Here is a 24,049-nt window from a genome sequence, read left to right as displayed (position 1 = left end):
AAAATCAATATGAATATTCAACAACAATATTTATACAAATCTATAAAAACTAAGCAGACAAACAAAGTATGATTTATGCTCTAAGTATAATATAGTAAATATATTGTAATAATATATTTGGTATTAAAATGAAAAAGCTGGAAAGGATGCTCCATTTTTTCTTTTGTTTGAAAGTGCCACATCATGAACAAGTATTTTTATAGGAGCTAACTTAATTAATATATATTGTGAGGCTTAGATGGAAACATTTCTGACAGTATGCTGGCCTATTATTACTGTAGTGACCTTCAGAACTGTCCAAAACCTGCCTTTTAGCAGCTAAAGTGGTGAGTAACCTGCAGCAACACAGAATTTTCCTCACCTAAGTTTTGTAGTTTGAACTTATGCTTATTGGAGGGGAGGAGAGAGAGAGTGTGTCTTTGGACTCTTTGGAATTGGTTCTCACTGCAGCTGCCAAAATGAGAAGGATCTTTTGAGTTGGCCTTGTGATATGAATAACAAACTCTTACATACTATTTTTTTCTTGTTTGTTTAAAAAACTAAGGGCTTGTCTGCCTGGTGTCAGCAAAGCACAGTATAGGTGTGTGATTTGTGAAGTTTTCTAATGTGTGTTGCATTCTAACTGACCAGTGTAGACTCTGTTGACGTGCTAAAATGTTGTCCAGCTTCATTAACTTGAACTAAGTACTTTTGAGAGTGTGCCATCAGGGTCTACATGGAGCAGTTAGGCCTCAGAACATTCGTGTGCTTTACAAATTAGTCCTCTGGTGCATTTTGCCATGCCATGTAGACAAGTCTTAAGAGTCTTGTTACCAAGCCACACTATAAGGCCTGGATTTTCTATATGATTCACCTGCAGAACTCTGGTTGAATGGAAATGTGTGTGTGAAATAAAAATGGATAGGCAATAGAGAGAGACATTGTGGAGTAAAGAATTTTGCACTGAGAGATAAACACAAATATTTTGTTTAGATGCATGGTGCCTTCTTTGTAAGACACGTAAACAAGTCAAATGCGTGCAATGTACAAAGTGCAGCAGTTTAAATTGATAAGGGAAAGATGTGAGAGAACCTTTCCCCCTGGATCTGGTTCTTAAAGGTTTATACTGTCTAGGCCCAATTCTTCCCTTCTCTGGCCAGGTATGAGCACCCTCACCCCACTGAAGCAGCCCCCATTACTGAATTTGGGTGCTGAATGTCACTCAGTTTTGCTGTGACTTTAATGTAGCCAGAGTCTCAAAGTGAGACTCAGCTGCCACTTCCAAATGTTCCCAGGTTGAAACCAAACTGAACAGCTGAGGTAGATTGGGTTCTGCATGGCTGCCATCTAAAACCATTACTTGTCTCTGTGCTCATTTGGAACCTTCCGGCAAACTGGATCTGCACATAATCTGCCTGGTGTCATTTCTTATTATGAAAGTCTCTAAAAGCTCTAATGTTCCTACCATGGAAAACATAGTTTTGTATGAGACTCTCTGATGAAATGCTGCTGCTTCTCTTTCTGTACCCCTCAAAATACTTGGCTTTCATTTTCAAGGATGGCATAATAAAAATGGAGTGGTATTATTCTAGCAAACATACAAATATGTGTCACCTAGATATCACAAAAACTGGTATATTATAAATATGTAGCTCGATTAGGTAGACTGACTAAAAATGAAACACTTGGCAGTGAATACTCAATTCACTCTTAAATAGGCACACATTTCTGTGTATCTTGTATAATTATCTACTGCACATGGATGCAGATGATGTTAGAAAGAGGTGTGATACAGTGGTCTGAGCCAGGAATTCTTGAGTTCTAATTCTGGTTCTGATACTTACTCCTGTTTGATTTGGGTGAACTATTTAATTTCTCAACCTCAGTTTTACCCATTAGTAAAATGGGGATTATAACACTTACTTACCTACTGATTGGGTGTTGTGAGCATCAGTTACAGCCAAAGTTACTTAAAGTGATTTAAAACTGTTATTAATTAGCATTTATATAACACTATTAATTCCCAGAGCAAGCATCTTACAGCTGGTGGAAGTACATAGCGATGCTGAATGTATCTCTGTGTACCTTCATCAGCTGCTGTGTGCTAACTTTGGGAATTACAGTGTGCCTGGACCACCTTTCTAAGAGCTTCTGTACCATGAAATATATGCATGGGTTTGGGAAACCCACCAACCTACTCCAGAGTTGCTAGCTGGCCAGATATAGTGAAGGGTGCCAACCCGGGTTAGGCCAAAGACACCGCATATTGTACTGCTGGGTGTGTAGGTATGGGCCACCTCTGATATAGGTATGAGCCCCCTTCCTGTGCCCAAATTCCATGAACTATATAAGGCTGCCCTTATAGGCCTCAGAGTCTGCAAGGCCATTGAGTCCTTGACTAACCCCACAGATGTCATGAGGCAAGGTTCCAGAGTTGTTGAGGCCCACAGATCATAGCTGGCAAGCAGGGCAAGTTCCCAGGATCTGTTGTCCTAAAATCAAGATAGCCCTTTAGCAACACCCTTATCCACTCCTGGGTCAGGCACTGCATGAAAAAGGATGTTAAACAGCAGGCAGTGTAAAACAAAGGTCCTCACCAGTTTCATTACTCGAGCACTCTTAACCAACTGTCTGTTTACAATATGGAGCATGGATTGGTTGTTGCACCAGAAATGGACTTTTTTGTTCTGAAAGTTTTCTCCCCAAATAGTGACTGCAACCAGCACAGATAAAAACCTGAGGAAGGTGGTGTCCTTCGTAAGGCCTCGAACCACCCAGCTTTCTAGCCACCTTTGTGCACATCATTCTCCTTGAAAGTAACTACTGAGGCATCACATTGTACCCTTCTGCTCAGTCTTGAGCAACCAGTCTCAGCGCCATATCGAAACCCCATTAAGTTTCTCTAAGAATATTTCCCATATTTTAAAATCTCCCTTCATTTCCCTTGTCATTCTGACAGGGGGAGGTTTATACACCCCAGAGAAAGCTGAAGCTAGTAAGACACAGAATGCTTGACTGGGAGCTACCACACAGCATACACAGTTTAGATGCTCCATGACCACCTGTAGTTCCCTCACCATAATTTTCTTTACCGCTTTGAGAGCCCACATCAGGGCCCTGACTAATTCCAACTTCTCTGCAGGTAAACTAGAAACACTCTGAATCATGTCCAGTTCAATGCCCAATAATTTTTAACTTTGGGCCTTCTGTCTTCTCTAAGGGCAAGAGGGACCTTGATATGCTTGGCTAGGTTCTGGAACACCTGACGCAAGTACTCAAAGCTGCTTGTCCCTAATGTTCCTGAAAAGAAGGAATCATCGAGATAGTGCACTGCATGATACAGGCCAGGTGCAGTCACAGTCGCTCATTCCAACATGGAGCTGAATCTTTCAAAAGTGGCACATGACACTGAGCACCCCAGAGGCATGGATTTAGCAAAATAGTAGTGGCCTTCAGACTGAAGCCCAAGTAAGTTAAAGTCCCTGGGATGCACTGGAAGCAACTAGAATGCAGATTTGAGGTCTCATTTAGCTAACATTGGCTCAGGGACACAGTTTTTAACCATGGCTACCACTGTATCAAATGAGGAATATCTCACCGAACACAGCTGGGGACTCAGTACAGGATGAGCCCTAGGCATGGGATGGGTGATGGATAAACCTGTATTCCCCCTTCTCCGGTACTACACCCAGGGGAAATATGCACATTCTGGCCTTGAAAGGCACTGGAAGGGGCCTGCCATTCTTCCTGCTGCTACTTCTGTGGTGATCTTTGCCCTTACTCTATACTTAAAGCCTTTAATGAACTTCAAATTTTCTGCCCAGGAGTAGCAGCTCACTCCCTCATATGGGATTTGAAAAGTGGCCAAAAATCCATTCCATAAATAAGCTGCATCTTTATTGTTGGAGGAGTCCACTAACAAATTCCATAAAACCTGTATCTTAATGGAGAAGGAACCTTTCCCATGGTTACCGCCCCCGCCACAGTATCTCCTAAAGCACTGAATCTTTGTGGCCTGCCCCACCAACAACCCTGTTGGAACTGTCCTTTACCCCCATAACAGGAGATGGTGTTATGCTGACATCTGCATTGCCTACAACAGTGTTTGCACTTGCTCTGGGAGTTAAAACATTTCCCATCATTAATGCAAAGACCACATTAGCTTTGATATCTGTATTTGTCTAGGAATGCTAGCTGGCATGGGCAATAAGGAGTCATACACTCCTGCCATAGTTCTAGATCTATTTTACTGCAGGGTAATTCAAGCTCCTCTGCTGCCCTCTGTCTAAATTCTCTGTCACATTTTAACCACACTACTCCACCATATGTAGCATAAGCCCTCACTGTTCATACTTGAACTAAGAAGTACGGCTCTTGGGACTCCTCAAACAAATTGCACTCTCATAAACGTGAAAAGCCATGGACCAGTTCTCAAGAATTTGAGGCACCTTAGGTCTGCGGAGTTTATCCTCCTCATTTTTGTCCTTTTCCCCGCCCTTACTCTGTCTGCTCTTCCCTAAAGAACAAAGTAAATAAATCCACAAAACTCTCCATTCCAAACTTTTCCTTAACCCCCTTAGACATGATTCCCAAGGGGCCAACTGGGTACCACAAAAAGCCAGGGGCTTTAGCTGCTGTATCTCCTGCCTGTGTCCTGTTAGTAATACTGCCACCTGGCGAAGGGGAGCTGTCCCTCCCTGATCCCTCTGTATCCCTTTGTGAAATATCAGTCCCACCCCAAACTTCTGACAGGGTTACCCCCACTTTTCTCGGGCAGACTGCCCAGCACAAAGGCCACCAATGCCAACATTTGTCCAGTTCACCCTACATCCTTTGCAGGGGAGAGTCTGAGGGAGGAGCTGCTAAGGCAGTGACCCTGGTTCTTGAGCACCAAAGCTCACGACCCCATCCTTCCTTATCTGCAGGCCACTGGCAAACATTTCCACTGAAGCCTGAGGAGGCCTGCTGGACTCTTGGTGAGTTATGGGAGTGAGGCGCAGGCCCTGGGACACTCACTTGCTTCTTGTCAGCTGTGGCCATCTTGATGAGTCTCAAACCCTTGCTAGCCCCAGGTTTGGGCCCTCAATCCTACATAAAGAGTTCAGGATCCCATCCAGAAGGAATGCACCCCTCTGACTGCCCACCATCCACAAACTGAACTGACCCAACCAAGGTCCTGGCTCCCACTCAGCTGTTTTCCTCGTCCTGCAACTCTTCTTCTGTGTCAGTTGCAGGCCAGTGACCCCTCTCCCAATCTCCACTCCTGTGATGACTCGGCACATCCTTCACCATGGCCCACAATTCCCCAGAAAAGCTGTCCAAATGAACCCCACCCAACTCTGAGGCCATCACTCTCCATGCCTCCAATAGGGCAAGGCTGGGTCCCTCCATTGCCCATGAGAGGGCACCCTTCCTGCCTGTGCCGTGCCTCCTGCCACCTTGCCCCGAGGGAGGGCTGGAAGGCACAGAGTGTTCTGGCTGGTTCCCCCAAAGTGACTCCTGGAGTGGGCATCTACAGGGCTGCTGGCCATACCCCTGGCTCAAGCCCCATCAGCCCCTCCCCTCTCCTGCAGCAGGTGTAGTAGCAGGAAACAAGGAGCAGTGCACTCCTGCAGTACACACGGCACTCCTGCGGCCTCTTCTCCCACATGCAGGGAGGCGAGGGGGCCACAGCAACAGGCCTGGGACAGCATGCCTGTCCTAGCCTCCATAGCATCACCACATGCCCCAAGGCCTATCCCTTTATGAGTGTGGGGAGTGGGGAAGAGTTGCCCCAACCCAGGCTGCACAGCAACAGGACCTGGGGGCCCCATTGGCTTCCTCCATGGAGCCCCTGGCCTTCCCACATCTCGAGCAGGAAGGGCAGGGGCAAGCCTGCATGAAATCCCTCTTGAAGGGGGGCAAGGGTAAGACCCTCCCCCCAGCAGGCAGACCCTCTGTCCCCAAGGAGAAGGGCCCTGGAGCACTTATTTGTGTTCCTCTGCATCCAGAGGACAATTGCTGCCATGCAGCTGCGGCTGGAGCCCTTTGCTGCTGGAATGAGCTGAAACAGGCTCCATGTGGCCCCTGTACCAAATTACATCCTGGGAGTTGGGGAACGCTGGCCATTCAGCACCTTCCCTTCCAGCTGGACAATGGGTGCCAGAGACCCCAGGTGGGGAGGGAGAGGAACTAACTGGCATCTTTCAGTGAATGTCTCCCTCCCTCCCTCACTGCTGGGACTCACTCACTGCTGTGCTCTTTCACTGCCAGCCCCATCCACCTCCCCCACCCATTGAGGCAAGTGGGTGGCATTTGTGTTTATATTTGGTCCTATCTACTTAAGAGCAAGATGGAGCCAGTACGTAGAAATTACAAGCAGGCCTCCTCGTGCTACTTTTTGTTCAGCTGATGGAAACCAGAAACTAAGTTGGCCTCTCTTCTGCCCATTTATTTATCGATTCTCAAATGTAAGAAGCTCAACAACATTAACAATGTGTACTCAACATCTGGAAATAGCTCTCCTTCATAACCATAATCATATGCATCTTAATAAGGCCAAGGAAGCCAGGGATTTGATTAAAATCTGAATAAAGCTCAGGGCTTTTCACCTCCTGCATTTTTATGTACAACATGGTTAGTCTGGTGTGGAACTCTATGAGAGCACATGTTGGTTAACTTCTGACTGGTCCCTAGTCAGCATTAGTATTAGAACTTCAGCTGAAAGCACACTACTGATTTCAAGTTATGCTGCTAACAGCTGGACTTTTTCAGTAAGGCTTCAGAATGCGGGTACAGCAGAGGTCAGCATGAGCACTAGTAATTATTTACTTCATCACTCTTCTGGCTGCAGAATGTTGTTTATTATTATTTTTGTTACGTTATGTCAGAATTTCATATTATACTCAAGCATAAATAAATCATGGGCCTCCATTCAGCACACCCTATTTGCTACTTTCTCAGGGATATTCATTTACAGAGCTTTCCATGGGATCATCACATACTAGATTGTATGAGTGACTCACAGCATTCCATGTAAGGCAGGGAAATGTACCGTCCCCATTGTGCAGCTAGCGTGCTAAAAATAGCAGTGTGGTTGTTGCAACATGGGTAGTAGCATGGGCTAGCAACCTGAAGCCAAGCCCACCTGACCCCCTGGAGTCTGAGCTTGGATGGCTAACCTTAGCGGCCACCCATGCCACAACATCCACGCTGCTAATTTTAGCACACTTGCTTGAATGACACTAGCGTGAGTCTGTCTAACTGGGCTGGGAGGCTCTCTCCAAGTTGCAATGTATACATACCCTGAGTGTAGATGCAGTTATACTGGCAAAAGAAAGTGCTTTTGCTAATATAGCTTATTTCACTCACTTAACCACTATAAGCTATACCAGCAAAAGCACTTTTTTGCTAGTATAACTGCATTTGCGCTAGTGGTTTGCTGACACTTATGTCATGAGAAAGAAACCCACTCCCTTAATTGATATAGCTATGATAGCTATGCTGGTCAAAGTTTCTAATGTAGACCTAGTCCAAGAAAGGAGACCGAAAGGATCTGCAAAACTGACTCTGAGTGACATTTCATTGTGCTACCACAAATGTGTGGCATTTGGGAAATACCACAACTTATTTTTCCGTCCCTGTGAAGGAGCAGACAAGTCCAAGGAGCCTAGGAAAGCTTATGTTCAAGCCCCACCAAAGAGAGGGAAACTCAAGGAGTCTGCTAGAACTCAGAGAGTGCACACAACCCATCATTTGAACATTTGTGCAGTTTACTTGGTATGTAAACTATCTGAACATGTGGCAGCTCACTTGGACTCAGTATATTTTGTGCATGGAACTTGGGAGAACTCCCCTCCCCCCTACCCTTTCACCCCCTGTCCAAGGCTTCTGGTCATAGAGGGTTTTCTATTAGATCTATCCAAAATGTTGATTGTCAACTAATGGCAACTCAATGGATGTTTGTGAAACCTTGGAACAGAGTTGGGCTGGCTTTTTAGTGAATCCCCTCCATCTCCATGGGTGTTTGATTTATGGCTTTGGGGGGTGGCAGTGTGAAACTTAGAATTCTGGCTGATTTTTCATTTCAAATATTGGGATTTATTCATATATGCAACTGAGAGCAATACACCTGAGTTGTTGTTGTTGTTGTCCTAGCTTTGTGTATATGATCCTTCTGAGTATATGAACTACCGACAGGCTAAGAAAGCTGCTCTTACAGCTAAAGGAATTCAGTGGGACACAGCAGTGTTTTTGGTGCTGAATGGCAGGCGTTTTAGCCCTAGTTCCCAAAGTCTGTGATTTATATACTAATTGAGCCTGTTGTTTACTCAACATGAATTCATAATAAACTGAATGAGACTCTAAATACTTTGCCGTGTGTGCCTGAACAGCTGAGTTCTTATTCTATAAACCAGAGCACAACGTACAAATGTGTTGTGCTGTGAACAAAACCTATAGGTTCTGATTCACCACTGCCTCTCTCCACTTGTACCCCAGCACAACTTGAGTGTCAGACCACTTAAAAATAAGGTCAGCCCTTCAGCTAGTATATAGTGGTGTAGCTCCATGGAAGTCAATAGAACTATACTGATTTACTGTAGCAGAGGAGTGGACCACCTCTCTGCACAGAGTTGTAAAGATTGATTCTGATCCTGTGAGCACTCCGTGTGTGGAACTCCCATTGATACAGGGAACATTTACAGGTTCAGGCCCATTGTTTGCTTTTCAGAAAGGCATTTTGTAACTCATAACTTTCTTTTTCTATTAGATTAACAAACCTATTCAGACAGAAAAACTATGAGGATAGGTTTTCCACAATTCTTTGTTACCATCTCCATTAAATCACTGGAATGAGACAGCTATAAAGGGAGGCAGTGTGGCCTAGTGTATGATGCATGGGACTGGGACTCAGAAGATCTACATTCTAGTCCTGGCTTTGCCATTGGTCTCTTATGTGATGCTCGGCAAGTCACTTCACTGTTCTATGCCTCAGTTTTCCCTTCTGTAAAATGGGGATAATGATACTAACTTCCTTTGTAAAGCACTTTGAGACCCTACTGATGAAAAGTGCTATATAAGACCTGTCATTTATTAACCTGACACAGAACGGTGGTGAACTGGGCCTTTCATGTTTATAATAAGCTGGGAAGTTGCACTGCAGGAGAAAACTATTACAACAAATACAACAGGTGTTACATTCTCCATAAGTATTTCCTTGATTATTTCTGTTATAACATTACACTTCTAGGCTTTCCAGAAAGGAGGTGGACAAATTGAGCGGAGGGCAAATCCAGCGGAGGGCAACAAAAATTATTAGGGGACTGGAACACATGATTTATGAGAAGAGGCTCAGGGAACTAGGTTTGTTTAGTATGCAGAAGAGAAGAATATGGGTAGATTTGATAGCAGCCTTTAACTATCTGAAAGGGGTTGCCAGGGAGGATGGAGCTAGGCTGTTCTCAGTGGTGGCAGATGATAGAACTAGGAGCAATAGTCTCAAGTTGCAGTGGGGGAGGTTTAGGTTGGATATTAGGAAAAACTTTTTCACTAGGAGGGTGGTGAAGCACTGGAATGGGTTACCTAGGGAAGTGGTGGAATCTCCATCCTTAGAGGTTTTTAAGGTGCAGCTTGACAAAGCCCCGGTTGAGATGATTGAGTTGGAGTTGGTTCTGCTTTGCACAGGGGGTTGGACTAGATGACCTCCTGAAGTCCCTTCTAACCCTAATCTTTTCTGATTCTATGATTTGCCACAAGCTGATAGTGGAAAACAAACTTCTGTCCTTATAGGTATTCAATTTGAATATGTTTTTGTGATTGAAAAAGAATGTGTGTTTAATACCAACCACAGTGCTTTGTACAGATCTCTGCACACTAGGATTTTGTTGATATTGCATTATAGTGCATCAACCATACACAGATTACAAAATGCCTGTCTGAAATTGCAAATAAAATAAAATAAATAATGGGCATAATCCAATAAATGCTCTGATTTTTGGACTCTCATTGAAGTCAGTAAGAGTTTTGCATGAGGGTAAAATCCTTATTCTATTGATGTCCATGAGATTTTTCCCATTAATTTCAGCAGGGCCAGGATTTCATCTGAGGAGTGCTTGCAGGATTGAGCCCAACTGTCTCAACTTTGTGGGGAAACATTTTTGTGTGGCCTTAAACTATACCCTTATGTCACTATAGACTGTAATGGTTTTTTATCTAAGGGTCTTACTCTGCTTTACCAATACCCCTCACAATTCAGTTTTGTGCAAGTAATGATTATTTCATTTTACAGATGGGGAAATGGAGGCACATATGTGTTAAACCACATGTTTAAGGTTACACAATCAGTGGCAAAGCCACGAAAAAAAGCCCAAACTTTTGCCTCCCAGTCTTGAGCACCACACAATTCTCCCTTCTTCAGATACTATTACGAGAGGGATTACCTCCTACAACCCAAGGGAAAACTGAAGTCTGAACCTAGCACCTTAGATTGTTTGTGTTAGGCTATGCTGACATGGATAAGACATAGTTTTAATTTCTTTTGGGTGCTTACTTGAGTTCTTCTATTGCTTCCTCCTGATCTTGGATCTACATTCTGCTGGTTTGATCTCCAGTGCAGCATTTTCTTACAAGCTACTGCACATTATGGATCCCCATAGTGGTGAAAAATCTTCAGTAAGTCATTGGAAGTGGGTTAGGGTGTTGGATTTGAAAGGCACTGAGGTTAACCAACTACTGAGCAGCAAATACTTATATAAACCTACAGGCAAGGAAAGTATGGGGGTTATTTTCCCCTTGGAAGCTGGATGGAGTTAGCTGTAAATCTTAAAGCCAAATTAAGGGTTAAGTGGTATGGAACACACATTGTTTCCAATCCACTTTTAACAGGGACACTAAAGAGCTTTTCCCCCTTAATTAGAGCTTTTTCTGTGAAGCCTTTCTGAAGTATCCATTTACCCTCTTGCCTTCTAACGCATTATGCACGGGTCTCTCAGAAGGTCACAACTGCCTGGGGAGAATATACTATCCTTTGTTGCATTAACAGAGTTTACAGCCTGCTCATATTTGCCCAACTCTTGTAGGAAGAACCGATACTGACAAGAACTCCAGATCCAAGGCTTTGAAGCTATGAAGTGCTGAGAGCTCTTCACCTGCTCATCAGGAGTTGATGGGGCTCAGTGACTCATAGGATCAGTCTCTAGTAGGCTCCTTGTTGGTAGATATATGAGACTGAATAAAATAATTTTAAAAAGCAAAATTCAAAACAGATCTTCACTTATGGTATTTCTATGGTCTGCAAAGCTGATAATGAATAAAATGCATTTTTTGTTTCTCTATCTGAGGTGAAATCTCCTGTTTATGGCACTGGCTTCTGCTTTAGGAAGCGGTACCGGAAATACAGCTCCCTAAAAAAGATCTTGAGAGCTGTCTGGAGAGGTTTATAAGAGAAATGAGTTCCTTACAGTATGTTTACATTTTTTCCTCCTTAGCAAATCACAAGTTTCCTAGCCAAAAAGGGAGGGGGGAGAATTGCAAACCTATAACTGAATGTAAAATAAAGCAGAGCCATATGATTACTCTGTCAGCTATCTCTTTCCTCTCCCATCTGGTAACAATCAATAGTGAGTGTATGTAGAACCCATACTGTGTGTTGCATTTGGGTGTGTGGGGCAGAGTCCAGTGCTCCCATTTCATTTTGAAAGCATCTGCACTTTATTAGGGAGCTGCTTAAACATGATCATTACCACCACCCCAAACAAACAGCACAACTCTGCTCCCTATTGAATGTGTGAGTGAGTGTGTGCATGCAGAATAAAAGGCACTACTAAAAAGGACAGTGAGTCACCTAAGTCTGTGGAGGCCATTGCACATACACACTGGATTTAGTGTTTATTATCTATTATCCCATTTAATCCTGTCTAGATGGCTCTGGAATTTCAAATGAACACCCTGATTGATAAAATGTAATTGGATAGTACTTTGCTTTAGGGAGCTTTTGAAGGGGATATTGTGTAACAATATGTTTTCTCTATTAAATTTTTCCTGCTTGTCATATTTTGAAAGGGAACTCTGTTTGTTTTCCTTTTTCTTCTTCACTTGCTATCTTTATTGCCTAATGTGTCCTTGCAGCAGTGACAACAAAAATCACTAAGGCCAGGGTAAATCTTCAGGGTCTCTACTGAAGCTAACAATTTGATTGAGTAATATTTGATCATCATTCTTGTGTTGCAACATCGACTATGGAGCATGTGATTTTAATCACTGCAGCATCTTAAAAAAAGGGCTTTTAAATAACACAGCAAAACCAGAATGTTCCCTTTGCATCTTTTTCTGCTATGATTGCACACAGGTTTCACCACCACCACAAATAATAATGTCTTGGAGGAAGGACACTAGGAAGAGCCCAATTGTGTAGTGATGAATTTATGGGATGCTAAGTAACTTGTTTGAGAGAGACTCAAGAATTGCATTAAGGAAAAAAACACTATTTAGTTTCCCCATCCAATAGAAATTTGCTAGCACTCTGGGACAATCTTCTGTCTGAAGAGAAGGCAAGGAGTATTGCAGGTACTCATCTGAAATGGAATAATGGTGGAGAGTGTTGTTAAATGACATTTGGGTACAGATTGCAAAGTGTGAAGGATGAAAATGGTCAGAAGGACCAGCAGCATGATGTAGTCTGACCTATCTATCCAATACAGTTGGTCAAATGGTTTGAGAGAACAAGTCAATTTCAATGAATTTTTGGACAGGAAAGAGTTAAAACATTTCATTCTTTTTAGTCGTCGAACATTTCTATTTATTTACTTTTTACTTCTCTTTTTCTCTCTCTCCGCCTGTATATTTGAATAAAATGTAAAAGTCAAAATGAAATGTTTTGATAGTGCCACATCAATTTTTCCCTCCAAATTTCAGTTTTTGTTACCATTTGAAATGGTTATTTTTTTCCAAAATGCTGGAATTTCCTGTGGAACAGAATTTTTGTTCTCAAACCAGCTCTACTATCCACATAACAGAGGACATGGAATTTCACCCAATTATTCCTGCACATGAAGAAATTTTCCTCACTAGATAGGTGAAGCAAATAACTTTGGGAAGTCCTGGATTAGGTATAGGACCCTGCTGATGGAAAATCTATCCTAGGGTAGTGCTCAAGACAGAATTGACATTCAAATGTCTCTCCCAAAATAAAGTACATTTAAATACAAAAATTGTAATTGGATCTTTTCCTCTATTGATCTCAAAATACTTTACAAAGGAGGTCAGTATAATTATCCCCATTTTATAGATGGGGATAGTGAGGCACAGAAAAATGAAGTGACTTGTCGAAGGTCACCAAGTAGGCCAGGATTAGAACCTGAGTCTTCTGATTTGCAGCTAAGTGCACTGTATCCCGCTGCCTCATGTACTGAATCCTGATATATACAATAATATATACTGGGTTTTTTTAATGTCTTGCAACATGTGTATTTGTTTTTACCTGTGCAAAGTGTGCATAAAATACAGGCACCAGAGAATCATGATCACAGTATGTTACAGTTGGGATAGAAAATAAACTGGATAATTTTAATGAGAAATAATATCAGAAGAAAATGATAGATACAGCGGACACACCAACCATTGTTTGGCAGTTCTCAACTTGTATTTTAATGTACAAAGAATAAATATAAATGGCTTGTTACAAATATTTCTCTGTATATTTGGAGTTGGGATGGGAAGCATTTTATGTTTATTCCTACTCTAATCTTGCTGTGTGTTTAGTATGATAATTGACCTCAATTCTTGTATTAGGGCCTCTTTCATTTAAAAAAAAAACAAACAAAGAAACACAGCAAGTTGTGTTTTCTTCTTTCAGAAAATGTTTATGCTGGCATTGGCAGGAAAACTTTATTATAATTCATGGGAAACACACAATTAGGGCCTATTCCTGCTTCACTGACTCCAGTAGGGCCGGGAGGGGCGGGTAGGGGGAGGCTTGCCTCTGGTGTACAGGCAGCATTTCAAGAAGGGGTCTGACATTGCAATCAACAGGATCCTCAATGGGAGTTTTGCCTATTGGGACTGCAGGACTAAGTCCTATAATCAGGGTTGAATATATCAGCATGGACTTTCTGCTAAATACATGGGCAATAAAGTGTCACAACTGGCATGTGAGCCATCTGACCTAATGGTTTGAACGGGAGGCAGGGGTCAGGCCAGGCAGGGAATCAGATACCAGGAAAGCAGAGTCCAAAACAGGGCAGAGGACAAACCGAGAGTCAGGTGTTAGGAGGCATGCAGAGTCAGGTTACCAGGAGATTAGGACTGCAGGGGAAGCAGTCCTAAGCAGCCAAAACCTATTTACATGGACAACTTCCTGTTCTTGTGCTTGGTTTAAATAGAACTCAGGAACCAATCAGGACCCCAGGAGTTCCTCCAGTCTGATTCCAGGACTGGAGTTCTCTCAGAGTTGAGTTTCTTGTTCTAGAGACTGTTAGCAGCTCACTGATTAGCAGGTTGGAACTTACTGACTCCTAACAGCGCTGTAGCGCAATGGTTGTTACCTGTGATCCCTGACACCAAGCAATGATACTGGTGTCCCTTCTGACCCAAGTGATTAGCCTTGCCAGGTTGTTCCTGTTAGGAGAAGTTATTGATGATAGTCAAGTAATTCCTTGGTGCAGTCCTGTTTATTTACAAAGAATATACAGACCTATTTCCCTCAGCACAGTAGGAACACACAGCAGGGGCAGTTTCCTTGCTCATAATTTCAAGCCTGTCTTTCGAGTCAGCACTCTGCCCAAAAGAAGTTCTTTCTCTTGGCTTCTTCTCTGGGTCATTCTACCCATGCTTCTCTGGTTTTCTGCTTCTCCCATACAGACATACACACTTCCAAACAGTGCTGCATTTGCAATCCCTATGCCATATTTGCAATAATTTCCTAAGGAAACTGCTCAGCCCTTATGGCTCAGTCTCTGCTCAGGCCTTGCATCTGGCCAGTGCTTTGAGCACTGGCTTTTAGTGTTTTACCAACTTACTCCATAAATAGATACATTTTTTCTTCAGTTTACCCAGAATGAAAGATAGGTGGCATGTCCATCGGTTTCAGTGAAGTCTGTGATTGCTCAATAATCAAAGACACACTTTCTGGTAACTACCAACATCATCAATCATCATAATATTTTGTCTTTCATCTGGTTATCTCAAAGTGCTTTGTCAGCATAAATTAATGAAATTGTGTGAAGTAGGTAAGAGTTTTTGTGCCATTATTTTGCAGATGGTAAACTGAAACACAGAAAGATTAATTTCTGGGGGGATATTTAGGCAATGAGGCTATGAATTTATGGCCTGATCTTGAGAGGTGCTGTGCACCTGCAAATCTACATGACAGTTAAACTCAACACTTCTGAAGCTCTTAGCAATTTTCTATTGTGATGCAGAGCAGAGTGAAAAGAATTTCACTTTGCAAAGTTTAGTGGACAAAATATATAACATCCAAGAGAATTCCTGAATTTGGAGAAGGGTGAAATTTTGTTATTGCTAAAAACAATGTTACATTTATATAATGCCTTTCATCCTGAATCATCTTGAACTTCTTCAAAAATTATTTATACATAAATGACAATACTAAAATACAGCCACCTACCGACCTGGGGTCAAGGGTGATAGCTCCAGGTGCTCAGGAGGGAAGAGAAGGGAAATTTTGGTTTGGAATATAAGGAAAGCCCCTAATTTTTTGAAAAGTGGAATCTTCACTGTCCATGCAGAGCAGACAGGATCATGGGACAAAATTTTCATATGGGGGAGCCTAGTCAGGGCACCTAAATCCAAACTTGAGCACCAAAATCCAATTTAGGCACCTATTAATTAGAGATGGCTTGATTTTCTGAAAGGTTGAGCACCTATAGTTCTCTCTTAGTTCAACCCCAAAGTAATTTTGTTCGAGGCTTGGGCCTGACTGCCCTGTTGGCTAATATGGGCTAGTGCCCACTTATATATAACTTTGGGTTAAAGGTACCTGGAAGAATGACATTTAAATTGATCCCAGTTTTTCACACTTATTTATTCATGCTAGAAATTGGCACATCCCATTTAATGGTCCCAGAACTATAGAATTATGCCTGTCCTGCAGAATGCTAGTAACATGTCTCAACAGGAACTCAGTGTTATTGAGTGGAACTCAGCCAACAGGGCAGGAAATCCCATTCAGGACAGGTGGAAATGTAATGCTCCAGGATTGTGCTTTTGCTATTGTCTGCTCTGGGGCATAGAGCTCCTTCTTCAGAGAAACACACATCATTTGAACTTCTGTGGGTAAGAGGATTTTATTATTTTAAGTGATGCATGTAGTTCTTTTAGAGGAAGCTAAGACAGTGCTTCAGTTTTAAATAAATAATCATCATTCTTTGGCAACACTTCCAATGTAGATGTGTTGCCTATGAGCAAAATAGGGGTATGTCCTGTGTATATATTTGATTTCTCAGCAGGAAAACTTACTTAAACATTGTCTGTAAAACAGGAAGTACCTACGTAAATGTATTCTTTTCATGTAGATTTCTTGTAAACTTTGTGCTTTAACCAATGCATAAAATATACCGAAGACCTGAAATGACCTACTGTGCAAGCAATTTCTTTTTCATGAAGCCATTATAAAATAAAATAGCCGTTTTTGTCATATTTCTAAAATAGATACAAAATGTTCAATGATTTTGTTTATTAAAGAAACAAGAAAATAAAAAATAAAAATTATGAAACCAAACACATCACTTTACTTATATTTTTGTAAAAAAAAAAACATTAGCTCCTGATAATAGCTGGGTTGCATCCTCATGCGATGTAAATTGACATGACTCAGTGTCAGAGTGAGCCCTAGACCAAATGGTGCCCCAGGAGAGGAACGCCTTTGGTGCCCCCTCTCCATTTGTTAAACTTTTAATTACTTTTTTTTATTGCATTTGTAGCCCATTTAATGACTTTGATGCACGATTTGCATGCATGCATTATTTATCCCTGTCACATAAGACAATACATTTGCATGCAAGGATCTGTAAAACTGTATTTTTTCATGCCATATATAAACAAAAAATAATAATTTCCTCTAAGCTTATAGAAACTCTTTAATTTTAAGTATAACTAAAATGTACCACCATCAAGAAATTGAACCGTGCACCAACATCGGGTGGAGCAGTATTAAATAGTGTTACAGTGGGTGACAGCCTTAGAATGTTAACGCTAGTCCTTTAGTTCAAAGGGTTACTTTTCTCGCCTTTGCCCTCACGAACTGAAGCACAGAGTCAGAGAGCTCCAAAGACTGGCCAATGGCAATTTCAAACAATAAAATAACAAGTGATGTCAGTCTCTTGTTGGCCATCATCAGTCGAAGATATGTTTTAATGCGTCTGAGCTTCAAAATGCTGCGCTCACCACTTGCGACTGTGACTGGCAGCGTGAGCAGAATCCTCAAAGCTATCCAAGCATTAGGAAAAGTGTCCTTCAGCTCTGTATCATGAATGAATTGGAGAACTTGGAGTAGAGAGTGCTTCCCACGTGACAAAATGTGAATTCAACATAGAGGTCTTTATCATTGATGTCTGAACGTTCCTCATTTGTCTGCACCTGCTGAAGGTCCGTACAATTGTTCAAGAATGTTTTCCTGTCTGCTGGCAGCTTACTAAGGTCATACAAAACCTCCCAGGTTGACTGTAATATCTATGCTTTCTGTGAAAAGATTATACAATGTACAGAATTCAGAGTTATGGTGAAAATATTGATAAAGACACAGAATATTTGTGCTATATACCTATAAGTTTATAATTATTATAATTTAACAGAGTATATTATAAGTATGGCAATGATTGTAGATTAATGTTTTAAGTCTATAGTAATATGCCCACATTCTTTTAAGAAAATATGGTTTCTTTTTAAATTAAATGATAGGGTAGGTGCTGACATTAGTCCCATTGTGAAATCACTGTGTTATTTGATGGAGGTGGATCTAGCCCTTAAAAATAGCATAGAGAATTAGCCGTTCAAAGCTAGCTTCATTTTAATGTGGGTGTTGCAAATTTTCCTACATACTGTTAAGTGACCTGAATATTTATGTATATAATAATATTTGCTGCTGTTAAAAATGATGTAATTCTTTTTTCCAGATACATTTATATAAGTCTGTTACCTGCATAGCACTAGATATCAGAATGGGCCCTTCAGACCTGGAACAGTTTTTGAACAACTATGCCATCTCTGTCTGTCTGTCTGTCTGATTTTTATAAAAATATGCTTAGGGTCAAAATTGGGTTTAGGATGGGGAGCTCCATGGAAGTTGTGGGGACAAAGCCCTTTCCCTTCAACTTAGAGGTTATGAAGCTCCAATGAAGCCCCTTCCATAGATGTCCTTCCAGCCTACTGGTTGTAATAAAAAAAACACCGCGCCATCTATATCAGTGTCAATCATCTATATCAATGTCAATCATGTGGCACCTATCCATGCTCACCCCCAATGGCGATCATTGTGTTGATCTACTCAGGGCTTGTATGCACATGGACATTGAATAAAAAAAACTATTCAGGAATAGCTCCCTGTGTGGATGTTCTATGTCAGAATAAAAATCATTTTTATTCTTAAATAGCATATCCACACAGGGAACTATTCTTGAATAGCTGTTCTGATCAAATTCCCTCTGTAGTGAAGCCCATAGGATAAGTGTAACCAGACTGCCTGCATTTCCCTGTTCAGCCCACTCATGGAGCTTTAGTGGTGGTGGTGTGGATCTTATGTGGACTTTCATGCTGTCTGGGGCAGGGAGAGTCTCTTTGCCCATGTTTTGACAGTATCTATCACAGTGGAGCCCTACGCTTTACTAGGATTCTGAGTGCTACCATATTTAAATATTTTAAATAATATTATGAAAATAATTCTTTGATTGTAAGCCCCTTGGGGCAGTGTGATGGGGTATGCAAATTGCACACTGAGCAACAGAGGATTCATGAGCTAATGTGGATTCAGGTGGCTTTGCCCCCCCCCCCCCCCCCCCCCCCCCCCCCCCCCCCCAAGAGATATGTCAGCCTGGAGCGAGGATCATAAAAGGGGAAAGTGCAGCCCATTTGGTAGCAGACCAGGGAGGAGACCAGGTTTCCAGTCCTCAACTCCTAAAAGGCAGGCTGACTGAAGGCGGGAGCTCCTCAGATAACTGCTAGTCCATGCACCAGAAAACTTTTTGGTATCATCAGAGTGGGCAAATTACCATCTTCTTTACCATGCATACACTCTAGAGAAATATATCTTGGAACTTGCTGCATAGTAGCTTGAAGGTGGAGTTAGGCCTATTTCCATGGAAACCATACATGCAATGGCAGGCACTGAAAAACATGTATGTGCCATAGTTTTACTAAGAATAAATACATCTTCGCCCAGTTTGGGGTAATTATTCTTTTCATTAAAATAATGAGGACTGTGCAAATTTTAGTAATTTGCATAACCATTGCCATGGCAACTGCCAACAACCGGGTTCATGTTTCACGTGAATAGATATTTTGATTCTAAAACTAATACAATTATTTTTTACTTAAAATCAACTTTTAGGTAGTTGTTGTACACAATAAGATATAGAATAAATAAGGACCGAAGATTTATGTACTTTTATCTCTGGTTGCGAACATTCTACAGGGAAATTCCAGAAGAAGAAGACAGAGGTCTGCAGAGAAGAACCAGTCTTGCTCTAGCTCTGCCAGTGCTCTCTGAAGATTCTCCTCTCTGAGCTAGAATACCAGCTGTTCTTAGAAAAAGGAAGAATCTAGCCAGCTGCCTCCATGCAAAGACTGCCTCCACCTGCATGCTCTGTGTGCCATTTAGTACGCTGATGTCTGGTGTAGGAGCCTGGAGAAGTATCCTGTCTTACCCAGTTATGAAACAGGGCATGGCTGGATCATGGAGAAGACAACAAAATGGATGAAAGGTCTGCCTGCCCGTGAGGTAGTCTTGCAATTGAAGGCTTGTAAATCCATCAAAGAATGTAAACTACCTGATTACCAATATCTTGCAAACAGACTCAAACGTTCTCCATCATGAAGGCTGGAAACGTGAGAGAAATGAGTGAGAATGAGGAAGATGACATGGTTAGTATGGAGGACAGTTTAGATGATGATACAAATGGAGATGACATTCCAGTTAGACACTGAATACTGGCTTGTTAGTAGTTTATCTATTTTATATGGTTGTGTGCTTGGTATGTCAGTCGTCAGTGTAGTTATGGTAGAAGATACAATAACATTAGCACTTAAAAACATTAGAACTTAAAAAGCTTCAAAATGTATAGAGAGACATTTCTATTACATTATGTATATTTAGACAGTGGGAGTGGCTTAATCATATATTTTTGTAGATTTAGATTTGAAATTAAGGTCCTTAGCATGATACCAAAATGCTCCTTTGTGCTTAATAATGAACAATGTGTTGAATTCAATATAATCAAAGTGTTATTCCTTTCATTTAAATCGTTATATAACACAAATCTGCATATTAGGAATTTTTTTGAAAAATTGATGGCAAAATAAAAAAACCAGGCTCAATTCTACCACTAGATTATTCTGAAGGAAGGTCCTCTGTAACTTTTTATCTTGTATTGACAAGGAGCTATTCAAAATACAGGAAGAGATTTTGCCCACCCAAATGGCACTGATGTGCTATTTTTTAGGGTTTAGCTGGTGGACTATGCTGTCCAGTAGCGCCTCCAGGAAGGAAAGAAGAGCCTGATGGTGACTCATCTTTTGAGGATACTATTCCTCTGTGTACATCTGTGAACTTAGTTGGGGCTACAGCCCAACAAGGGCTATCTGAAGGAAGAGAGCTTTACCACAGTTGTGGGATAGTTCATTTGTGTTAATTTTTTTCCTGATCTTTGACAGGACATTGGAAAGGGAGGACTGTCTGGGACTCAGCCAGAGAGCTTAGCCTCTTATGGCTGGAACTGGCATAGAAAGATACTTGGACATGACAAAGCAGGGGCCCAGCCCAGGGCCTAGGTGCACCCTGGGATAGGAACCCAGGTGACAAAGAGGGGCCATCTTTTTCTCTGTACAATGCCTAGTCCAGTGGGGTTCTGGTCCATGACTAGGGCTCCTAAGCGCTACGGTAAAACTAACTAATAATAATATTAATGAGAGGTAACGACTAAATATACTACTAGTATGCAGGTTACAGTACATTGTAAAATAGCAACTCTCTAATATGATTAATTAATAAGAAATTCAATTAATGATTTTCAAATGTGAGTAAAGATTTCCAATCTGTTAGGTCATATGGCATAAACTTTGCCAAATTTAGAATTAATAGAAATGTAGTGAATCCACTAGTAAATATGTCCCTAAGAAGCATCTTTGCCAATATACTTTTGATAGTTCTTATGATCAGAATGTGAATACAAAAATATTTAGTTTAAAAAGCCTGAGTACACTTTACTGTGATTAAAACACACGAAGTGCCCCTGGAGTGCCAAGTAGCAGCAATGACCATCTCCGAACAGCCCAAAAAACAGTGCCCTATTCTCATTGGTCATCGTCATTATTGCTTCTAGACTTGACTCCTGAAATGCACTTGACCTGGGACCAACTGCAAAGTCCACTTGGTAACTTTAACTAATACAGCTGCCCTTCATTTGAGTGGGTCAGGCTAAATAGAGTGTATCACATCAGTGCTTCACGCTCTGCACAGGCTCCCAGTAAGCTCCCAGCTGGAATTCAAGGTTCTGATTACCATCCACTGAGCCTCAAATGGGTTATGGCCCAGCTGCCTCAGGGCGCACCTCTCCCTCACTGTTTCATGCTGACAGAAGTCTGGAGTGGTAATTTGAGCTGAGTGGAGAATTGGAGCGTGTTTTTCCCCTTTTTTCATGGCTCTTCTGTCCTATTTAACAGGAAATCTCCACCTACTATTTCCCTAACTCCCCCCAACAAATACATTTGGCAGCACTGCACACATTTCCTATTCTCATTTCCATCCCATAGGATTAAATCCTCCCATGCTCCAGCTGACATGCCAGAGCTGTTTGGGGGTGATGGTGTGGGAAGAGCAAAGTGCACATTCAATCTTGAGCCTTGGCGCCAGGAGACTTAACTGAGTGGCTTCATAGTGGGCCCCAGATTCGCTTCAACCAGCCATGACTGAAAAGTTTCATAATTGGCTGGAACTGGTCAAGAAATGAAAAAATGTAAATATCTAATAAGCTGCCTGAATTCACAACCAGTGCTATTTGCAAGGAGTTATTTGATTAGGTCTAGTGTTGGCTAAGTACAAAATTTCATTTGTGGACAACAAAGGAGACGGTGATGTATTTTGGAGCTAATTTACTATGAGATGAATGAACACCACCATAGTTCAGGAAATCTATTTTATTTTTTTTATTGCTGGAGATGAAGCTAGTTAGAAATCTGGATATTTTTTTTCAAGAAAAAAATGGATGAAGCATGATTCAACCCTTACATTTTTGTAACAAGTATGGTAACAAAAACATGTATATTGCTGTCTTCTGCTACTCAGAAGATCTTCAAAGACACAAAGTGTAATTCTTTGTGCCTTTGAAAATCTTCCCTGTTGAGTCCACTGGCATCAAAGACATTCTGCACACTCTAGTCTCCCACTGTTATGAGCCAAATACTACCCTCAGTTAGCCAGGTGACTTTGATTGAATTGGGAAAATAATGGTAGTGGTATTCCTTCAAATTGTGACCACTTTACAGCCAAAATAAGATGCTGTTCTCAGTAGACTATGCTGATGTTAATATGATAATAATTGTTCTCTGGCCCGTGCGGGGCTCTTTGGACATTGTTTCATCTTGGTGGGACTCAGATCCATTCTGGGTTCATTGGGTTTGGATCCTTTTAGACTGGAAGAAAATATACTTGATATGATCATCTAGGCCAACCCTGTCATAGTGTCAAAACAAGCTGTTATGCAGAGTAGACTGTAGATCTTCATAATATACTTCCATCCCTTTCTTCCATGCTTTGGTGAGCAGTGAAACAGTTAACAACATTGACATCTCAAATATCAACATAGACATCTGAGTTTTTACACTCATTGAAATTCATAAGGCAATTTCCGTCTGTCTTTCCACTTTTGCTCTAGTCCCATGGACCTCAGGGGGCAGACAGACTGTGGCAGTTCAGCACCTGACTGTCCAGGGGCTGTCTGGCTTTGTGGCGGGTGGTGGCTGACAAGTGGAATGCAATGATTCCTCCCACCATCGAAGGTGACCCATGGTGCCCTCCTTTACTTCAAGTGCAAGCTTATAACCCTTAACTGCCACCTTCTGTGTTGTGTCCAGGCTCCCAGCAGGGATGGAGTGTCTTCTTCATGTAATATGGCTGCAATAGCCTGGGCAATTAATATGGAGGCTTTGTCCTTGTGTCAGCATCTCTCTCTTGGCTTCACTTGTTTGGACCAAAGGAAGGACAGCAATCCATTTGGAACCAGCTAAGCTGAAGGAGTTGCTAGTGCAGAAGAGACCTTCCATTTGCTCGCCTTCAGGGCTCCACCCTTAGATTGGTTATCAGCCATGGCTGAAAGGCCTAGTCTGTCCATTGGCAAATACACCAAGTGAATTTGCTCATCTGCTTTTTGATGGCATTTCCTCCATTAGGGGGTCCACTACCCTCCTTAGGTGTTCATCCGCCCAAAGCCATTGGTGCTTCCTGAGGGTCAGGTTAGACATGAGAACCTGCTATCACTCTGACCATACGCGGTACAACCTGTATTGGTCAACACTGAGTGCTGGGTGGTGGTCAATTATATATATGGGGTCATATTGAATTGAAAATTCAGCTCGAACATTATTGGGTTCAGAGTCCACGGAGGAGATGCTGTGCAAAATGGAGCAGGGTGGGGAGGGGAAAAATCTATTTAAAAAAATTGTGTGTGTATGGCAAAGAGAGGAGACAACAGACAGAATGAAAAACTACAAAAAAGGTTTTAGGAATTAGCTGAGAAATCAAGAGAGAAATTTCAGTGAAAGAGAAGGACCTTACAGGGCATTGAGTCAAGTCCCTCATGTACCTGTGCAAGACATTTGTTTGTCAGTGTTCCCTTTGATATATCGTCCAATGCTTTAATCAGGCCAA

General features: G+C 41.8%; 1 long non-coding RNA gene across 1 annotated transcript in view; it reads left to right on the top strand.

Annotated features, from left to right (window-relative positions):
* The window catches only part of LOC137167554 (uncharacterized), a 61,976-nt gene extending 41,482 nt beyond the window's left edge, over window positions 1-20,494 (top strand). Inside the window, exon 3 of the long non-coding RNA XR_010924134.1 lies at window positions 19,601-20,494. This is a non-coding gene — a long non-coding RNA (uncharacterized lncRNA). The remainder of the gene's footprint in view (window positions 1-19,600) is intronic.
* Window positions 20,495-24,049: the final 3,555 nt, after the last annotated feature.

The sequence above is a fragment of the Emydura macquarii genome, unplaced genomic scaffold (genome assembly GCF_026122565.2).
Source record: "Emydura macquarii macquarii isolate MOO-44397 ecotype Brisbane River unplaced genomic scaffold, CSIRO-AGI_Emac_v2 contig_320, whole genome shotgun sequence".
In the NCBI taxonomy this organism is placed as follows: Eukaryota; Metazoa; Chordata; order Testudines; family Chelidae; genus Emydura; species Emydura macquarii.
The sequence above is the reverse complement of the archived record's forward strand: the minus strand, read 5'-3'. Positions and strand labels throughout refer to the sequence as shown.